The sequence below is a fragment of the Sorghum bicolor genome, chromosome 4, assembly GCF_000003195.3.
Source record: "Sorghum bicolor cultivar BTx623 chromosome 4, Sorghum_bicolor_NCBIv3, whole genome shotgun sequence".
NCBI classification, from domain to species: domain Eukaryota; kingdom Viridiplantae; phylum Streptophyta; class Magnoliopsida; order Poales; family Poaceae; genus Sorghum; species Sorghum bicolor.
This window is the reverse complement of record NC_012873.2, coordinates 65,939,499-65,945,938: the sequence shown is the minus strand read 5'-3', so window position 1 is coordinate 65,945,938 and position 6,440 is coordinate 65,939,499. Positions and strand designations below refer to the sequence as shown.

At 41.2% G+C, this 6,440-nt stretch overlaps 1 long non-coding RNA gene across 2 annotated transcripts; it reads left to right on the top strand.

Annotated features, from left to right (window-relative positions):
• Nucleotides 1,984-3,963, top strand: LOC110435095. 2 transcript variants are annotated; one of them, XR_002452759.1, is made up of 4 exons: nucleotides 1,984-2,075; nucleotides 2,164-2,260; nucleotides 2,362-2,446; nucleotides 3,818-3,963. It is a non-coding gene; the product is annotated as an uncharacterized LOC110435095 (long non-coding RNA). The 2 variants fall into 2 exon arrangements; XR_002452758.1 differs by having other exon boundaries at nucleotides 2,164-2,446.

Sequence of the window (6,440 nt, the reverse complement as noted above, 5' to 3'; positions counted from 1 at the left end):
GATAGTGGAAAAAAATATGGGTTTCTAAAATTTCTTGCAATTCAACCTAGTGGTTTGTTGCATTCATGCCATTGCATAGTGTTTATATTTGAAAAATGAATTTAAATGTTTCTAAATACGCTTAGGGTGTGATCCAAATCTCATATTTCCAAACATCATCTCCAATCTCTAAAACCCTAAATATATGTTGGGTGACCAATCATTGTTTACTTTCTCCATTTGGACCTTATTGCAAGGATCAACTTCATTCCAAAAAAAATATGGAGTTTCACTAATAATTCTCTACCAAACATAATACAAGTTCCTCTATTCTTATCACCATTGATCTTGTTCAAAGTCAACTATGTGTAGCCCAATTCTTTCTCTCATTAATGGCTTCATCTCTCTCTTTTTCATCACACAAATAAAAAGCCCCGACTAGTATCTTCTCAATAATGGGCGCTTCCACATTCACACATTAACATGCAGCCATCCATTCTTTCTGGCTGACTTCTTTCCTCTCTTTTTCAGGAAGGTGAGTCGCCCCTCCCCTTCCAGATGCTGCCCCTCATCTTTTCTCTCATAAAAAAATAATAGCACCAACTAATGCTCTCCACTAAATTCCCTAGACCCATTACCCCTTACTCACTCCTCCTTATTCCTTTTATTTTCTGCAATAACTCAAATGATGAAGGGTCAGTCATCTCCCTAAGCTGTCACATGCCTCTCCCTTCCTCATGCAAAGATAATTCCTCTCTTAATTTCCTTGACTCCATCAAGTATAGATTTATCTCATCTCATCAATTGTATGTAGTGGCAGCCATGAGTCTCTTTCTCTCTTCCTCATTATGCCTATCCTTCATGTAAAATAACGGTAGAATTTAACTCTTTAGCCCCTTAATTCACTTGTCTCTTTCATGTGGAGAAATCTCCCTTCAATCTCATCTCTATGGCGCCTGCTCTGCTTCCTGTCATGTAAAAATAGAAGTAACATCTTCTTCTTTCTCTCTTGATTCTCATGGTCACACCTATTTCTTTATTCCTCACTTGGCAACACTCCTTTACTCCATCCTTCCAAGTGTTTGCATGCTGAAGTTAAAACGCAGCAGCCCTCTCATCTCCCTTTGCCGCACAATCCCCTCACCCTCATGCAAAAGTAAAAAAAGCAATACATAATACTTCTCCTTAATCACCTACTCCACTTGCCTCCTCTTGCATGCACAAATAATCAGCAGCCTATCATTTACCTCTGGCGCATATTCCCTCTCCTCTCATGCAAAAACAGCAGCAGCATCAAATTCCTTCTCCATTAATTCGCTGGGTTACACACATCTCTTTAATCCTCTCTTGACAGCACCCATTTTACTCTATTTTATTTCTCTTCAATTGCATGCAACCATGCAGCAAACCACAGGCATATCTTCCCCTCCCTTTCTCTCCCTCACGCACAACCATTAGCTGGACGCCTCCTCCCCCTTTACTCTCATGCAAAAATATATGCACCTCTTCTTTAGCTCTCTTAATTTTTTAGACAAAACTCTCTTAAGAATTCTTCTTCATTCCATCAATTTATTTCTTGCTCTTCATTATACAAGCATGCAGCAACATGCTTGTTCTCATTTCACTCACACACAATCTGATGGCGCCTGCCCTCTCTCCCTCATCTAAAATAACAGCAGCCCTCACCCTTAATTCCTTTTACAAGCTCCCTTTTTATTCTCCTTTACCACTCCCTAAATGCAAAAATGAAAGATGATGAAATATCCAATCTCTCCACTATTTCTCACGCATAAACCATGCAGCACACCCCTCTTCATTCCCCTCTTGATAACGCCGATTTATCTCACTTCAATTGCATGCATCCATGCAACAAGTGGCAGCTATATTTTTCTTCTTTTCTCTTCCCCACGCAAGCACCAGGGAGCCTCCTCATCTCCTCCCCTTCATCTTCCATCAGCCAAGACGCCTGCTGCTGTCCCACCACACCTCCTACCTTCCACTGCTGCTCCTCCACCAAATGAAGCTCCGATGACACCACCGATCAGTGCTATTGCAGAAGTGCTCTTGGAGCCCATGGATGCCGGCCTTTTTCCATGGTAAGCTGAAGGCAGTCCTCTGCTGCTCTTTCAACATGACACCCTTTGTCCCTCACATCTCCCTCTTGATCTCCTTTGCACGCCGCAGATCGTCCCCAAGGAGAATTGCTGCTGCCTCGTCGACCCGTTGTCCTCGCAGCGATGTCATCACCACCGGCTACCGCTGACCCACACCAAACAGCAAGGTTGCCACTTTCTTTCTCCTCCGAATCATCTGTTCTTGATCCTCTTAACCATATCTTGATCTCTCATATGGTGCATGATATTTTGCAAGGACGAATTGAAGTTGCCTCAACCGTCAGTGTCCCTATCGTCACCATTCTGCTACTGGCTGCCATCAACTTGATCATCAGCTGCTATAATTTCCCAATGTGAGAACCCACACATTCCCCCTTTGCCTGATGTGTTGTTCTCAGTTGCAACTCATAATCCATAGTTCAAGAATCGGTCAACTTTGATGAAGTTTCCACAAGATCACGCTGCTGTGTCCCTCGCTAGCTAGCAGCCACTGCATGACCCGTTGTCATACAAGCTCCTAGAAATCCACCATTCGGTGTGTCAATCCCTTGAACCCACAGGTGCATAATATATTTATGCATGCTCCTGCAAATTTTTGTCACCATAAGTTCAAAGATAAAAGAGATATCATCATTTCAATACCCGTTGTTCTGCTGTCCTAGATGTTGTGCAACACTAAATTGTTTTGGCGTTCCCCATTCATCCATTGATCCATTTGATGAATCCTTTGGATAGAATATCCTTCATATACCTGCATATGTCTCCATAAAATTCCATGGCCATAGAGCCCAATACAAAAGAGTTATAAATGTTCTTGTGCATGATGTGTCCCTGCTGTCCCACAGCAGAGTTCCTGCTAATTGGCATGTGTGTTCCCATTGTTCCATCGCTCCAATGACCATGTCCTTCAACCAAAATATGTTTCATATCCTTGCACACGTCCTTAGGAAGTTTTGTGGCTATAGGATCAAAGACAAATCCTATATCATTCTTTTAGTGCTCGCTGTCTCTGCTGCTCTGCAGCCGCGCTGCAGCCGATTGGCGAGTGCGTTCCCAAAAAACCACTACTCCATTTGTCAAATCCTTTTACTCACTTATGTATCATGAACTCACACATACCTCTGAAAGTTGGTTTGTCCATAGGTGCCATGATTGCCGCGATATAGAGGTCACAGTAACTGCTACAGATGCTGTCCAGCAGACGGCAGTGCAAGTCATTTTGCAGTCATGTTTCCCGGTCATCCAATACTTAGAATAACTTGTTCTTTTGCCATAATATACTCCATACAGTCCAAAACAAGCCCACAAAAATGATCTCAGTTTGGTGCTGCTAAGACCATGTTCCTTGTGATCATAACCACCACTGTTCGCCACTGGGTTTGCTCAACGGTGCGCAAATCGTCATCATCGTGCTTCCCTTTTATGTAACATTTCATCAGTGCAGCCACTAGTCATAATATGTTCCATGTATCCTCCTCACAAATTTATAGTCATCAACAAATTATCTATAGATCCTTGTGCTCCATAAATCTTCCAGCCACGTTCATCATGTTTATTCCATTCCTATCATTTATCATATCTTCCATCTTCTACCTTTGAACTTTCATGTCTTCTAAACCATAGCTCCGTTTAGTTGTTTTTGCGCTCAATGATCGTAGTTATAAGCCCTACGTGTTTAAAACCTTTATGTCTTCTTTTTGTAATGATTGGTGTATTGTTTCTAGGTTTATGTATGATGCTTGTGCTGGTTGCTATCGATGTTATAGTGGAGCTACACGAGGAGCAGATATTCGAAAAGTGGAACCATCAACAAGTGTTTGAAAGGCAAGTGTAACATGAGTTCCCTTGTTACCTAATAACCATTTAATCACCTCTTCATGTGCATGTGTCTAATATGATAAACACCTAAGGACTTTACCTAGAACTATTGTATCTTGATCCTTGTTTACCCTGGGGTTATGCATATGGGTAGTTTGCTTAGTCTGTAATCACCAAACTGTATAATATTAATATTGATTAATGATTATGGAATCAATATTATAATGATGCTTTCTAACAACATGGATATCAGGGGGCTAGAGCATTGGGCCTTTTTGGGTGCTCTAGTCTGCCCTCCGTAAGGACTGAATCTTAAAGCGGCAACCCAGGACTTACAGTACAACCATGAGAATCACATGGCTCTGATCTTAATCAAGTATCTAGTACGTCTCTAGCTTGTTAGTGGTTACCGAAAGGCGCAAGAGGGGGGTGTCTCGTGGTGTATAGTTTTGCTCCTACCTTGGTGTGTACAGTGCCGCGACCACATGTGCCTCTTGGAGGAGGTCTCTATGCACACTTGCCGCTGAAACCTCGCGGCCACTAACTAGTTAGGGTGTCTAGTGAAAGGTTACGTAGTGATCCCTGCCGACTTACCTTGGAAGTGAGTCAAGAGGTTGGCTCCCTCGGGCAAAGGGCAATCACGACTCATGGGTAAAGATGTACATACTCTGCAGAGTTATAAAAACTGATATATCAGCCGTGCTCTCGGTCAAGAGCGGCCTGGATCCTTTTCGAGATAGATGGTTCAATGGATGGTTTGGGTTGATGATTAATTTTGATGATAATTATACTTATCACCTTGGGAGCTTAAGCATAACCTAGCAACATAGGTTTATTAATAAAATATGACCAACTAAAAATGCTTATCGCAGTCTAACCAAGTCAAGCCTTTTGAGCCTTGCATCCCCTCATGTTATACTTGTTGAGTATGGTGCGCTCACACTTGCTTTACATTCAATAATCAAAAATCCCGGATGGGTACCAGATGGTGATACAAAGGCGGAGTTCCCTGAGATGTTCTAGGAGTACTAGGCGAGTGTACCCCCAGTCAACCGTCCCTGTGGAGTATGGAGACCGAAAGAGAAGATATAGAATAGTTTCCGCCATGCTTTGTAATAGATGTAAGCCTTGTTGTAACTATGTTCCGATATGTAATAAAGCATTGTTCTTGATATTCTCCATATTTGTCGCTATATGTGTCGTGTGGACATCCTGGGCACACATATAGTTAGCGCTTGGTATTCTTTGAAAAACCGGGTGCGACAGATTGGTATCAAAGCAATGTTGACTGTAGGACGCTCTGCCTAGATAGAAATGGTCGCTTTTACAAACTTATTTTGATGAAAACTTATTTTGTCTTCCTCCTCCTTGATATTTTCTAAAAGAAAAACAAAATTGTTTGCCGAAAACCCCTTTCTCTAAAATCCATGAAGATGCTGGTGAAGTTGAAGATTCTACATCAATAATAAACATCATCACCAAAGTTCAGGGGCTCAAGCTTGCCTATCCTAATGCCTTTAGGATGTTGTTATCCCTTAGCGCTTTTACGTTAGCAACGATGCTAAGGTGAGTGATAGTGTGCTTTCATAAGGACCCTATCATGTTAGTGTGCTTTAGCTATGTTGATTGTTTTGTCATGATGAACTGGTATGATTTGGCTCTTTGTAATGAGTGTAGTTTCAGTGAATCTCGGGGCGAGATTCCTCTTAAGGGGGGTAGAGTTGTCACACCCCAAAATTCCTACTTTGGGATGTGACTTAAAAACACTAAAAACAAAACCAAATACTTTATTATATTATAAAATGTTCCAATTTTAGTTATGTTGTCGATATTTTAGATAGTGGAAAAAAATATGGGTTTCTAAAATTTCTTGCAATTCAACCTAGTGGTTTGTTGCATTCATGCCATTGCATAGTGTTTATATTTGAAAAATGAATTTAAATGTTTCTAAATACGCTTAGGGTGTGATCCAAATCTCATATTTCCAAACATCATCTCCAATCTCTAAAACCCTAAATATATGTTGGGTGACCAATCATTGTTTACTTTCTCCCTTTGGACCTTATTGCAAGGATCAACTTCATTCCAAAAAAAATATGGAGTTTCACTAATAATTCTCTACCAAACATAATACAAGTTCCTCTATTCTTATCACCATTGATCTTGTTCAAAGTCAACTATGTGTAGCCCAATTCTTTCTCTCAATAATGGCTTCATCTCTCTCTTTTTCATCACACAAATAAAAAGCCCCGACTAGTATCTTCTCAATAATGGGCGCTTCCACATTCACACATTAACATGCAGCCATCCATTCTTTCTGGCTGACTTCTTTCCTCTCTTTTTCAGGAAGGTGAGTCGCCCCTCCCCTTCCAGATGCTGCCCCTCATCTTTTCTCTCATAAAAAAATAATAGCACCAACTAATGCTCTCCACTAAATTCCCTAGACCCATTACCCCTTACTCACTCCTCCTTATTCCTTTTATTTTCTGCAATAACTCAAATGATGAAGGGTCAGTCATCTCCCTAAGC